The sequence below is a fragment of the Egretta garzetta genome, unplaced genomic scaffold (assembly GCF_000687185.1).
Source record: "Egretta garzetta isolate BGI_Z169 unplaced genomic scaffold, ASM68718v1 scaffold85, whole genome shotgun sequence".
Taxonomy (NCBI): Eukaryota; Metazoa; Chordata; class Aves; order Pelecaniformes; family Ardeidae; genus Egretta; species Egretta garzetta.
In genome coordinates, this window is record NW_009259718.1 from 1,974,459 (window position 1) to 1,976,596 (window position 2,138).

A 2,138-nucleotide genomic window follows, 5' to 3' on the forward strand; every position below is an offset into this window, starting at 1 on the left:
TTTGTTCGCCTCCTCCTCGCCGAGGCCCCGAAGAGCCTCTCCAGCCGCTTGCTGCCTCCGACCGCTCCTGTCTTTTCCGAGCCGGTCATCCGGAAAACGGCCCCTTCCCCACCCTGCCATGGGTAGATTTTGTGTTTCCAGGTCTTCCAACTCGTAACTTCACCACCTGACTGAGCCTGACCGGCCTTTGCAGACCCTTTGCTGGTCTTCTGGTTGCCTTCAGGCCTTTGTAGTTTTTCCTTCTGATCACTGGTTGAACTCGCCGAACAACCAAGGACCAATATCAGTGAAACCTGGAACAGAAATAGTGCCACACAGCCGGGCTTCGCCGTGACTGCCCATGGAGATCGGCTGATGACCGTACTCATTCACTTTGCCTGGGGATTATGAATGTTGTAGAAGGCAGGCTTGGAAGTCAGAGAGTCATTGAAGTCCTACAAGAAGCTCCTTGGACTTTGATGGTACCTCCACAATTGCTTTTATCAGCCTGATTTGTAAGGTCCTCAAAGAATGAAATCAGATTTTTTTTCTTTCTAAAGAAAGCTCTTTTCTGTAAAACCATGTTGACTGGCACTAATGATACTCATACAGTGTGCTGCATTCAGCCATTAATGACTGAACTTTGTACCGGCTTCTCCATTAGTTTGCCTAGGACCATGGCTCTCTTATCTGTCCTACTCTGCTGGCCCTTTCAAACACCAAGGTGACATGAACACTGTTTGAGACTTCTGGATTTTAAGTTCCCCAAGTTGTATTGAAAATCAACAAGCAAGGGAGATCTCCAGTTGGGTTTTTTTTTAGGACTGCTGAGTGCAAATTATCTAAACCTACTGATCTGTAAACACTTAACCTATAACGGATGTTAACATCCCTCTGATGCATAATGGCTTGACAAAGACATTGTCTTCTCTGCGATATAGTCAAAACATTTCTGGGTCTTTCATGTTGTAGTATGAGATCAAGATTTTAGATCACAATCAAGGGTTTACGGCCTTGAGGCCTATCAAACAAGAAAGATGTTCGAGCAGGCTCCTCTGGATTAACTATTATCGAGTGAAGTGGTTGCTGCGGAGGTTAGAGAGGATAAAAGTTGCAGTAATTGTGAGACAAGATGATTTGATAACGATATTAGACATTGTGGCAGAGAGGAAAGACTGGTTCTTTTAATCATGCTGGTGGTGGAAGGAATAGCAAATGACACTGTAAGCGTGGGTGTGGGAAGCAAATGGGAGAAGAATCATCACGTCGCCCTTGTGCAGAAAAGGCGAGCTACCTAGAGAACAGCAGTGTCTTCCATTGCTGCACAGAGATGGTGAAATAAGCCGTGGCTGGTAATTGCAGAGGAAATCTGAGGTTGCACCCCAGCTGATCTGATCTGATCATCTGCCCTGAGGCTGATCAGATTGGAGCACAGGACAGGAGTAATGTATCCATGAATCAACTGCACGCAGCAGTAGCAACCTCAGGATGACCAGAGGAAGTTGCAGTGAAATGGGCTGGAGAGAATGGTCACGAGAGCCCCAAGAGATTCAGAGAAAGGAAAGAGAAGCAGAAATGCCAAAAAGAAAAAAAATGCAAACCCAGCGGCCTGCGAAACGGGAACTGCTTTAGTGCAAACTCATGCTTCGGTTTTGATACTCTCCCCATAATATCACACTCTTGGCTATTGCTAATCAGTAGAGGAAGCCCCTATGCCACCAAGTCCTAAATTGTGGAAGGCAACTCAATGGAAATGTACGCTGGTGCCCTGTGAATATCTTCAAGAAACATGCTGGGCTGCAAAGCACTGCAAGAATTGGATTGGGAGGCCCCCTTCCATCTTGGATTATTCAGAGTTTGCTTTGTAACTGGACAAAACATAAGGACGAAAAAAAAAAAAACGTGTTAACTTATAAACACTGATGGGCAATAAAGGAACATAGTTACAACAATGAAACAATGCAAAAGTGTCATTAAGGTTCCACTAAGCAATAATGTTTTCCTTTTGCTGCATTCACAAGAGTTGGTGGATGGCTAATTTTCCTCATTTGACCCCAGATTTACTCGAAATGGAGTCCTCTTCAAACTCATTTTCCTGCTGCTATTGTTAAAGATGTCTATCAGAGCCTCTCAGAATACTTGCTATGAGTGACCTGTTC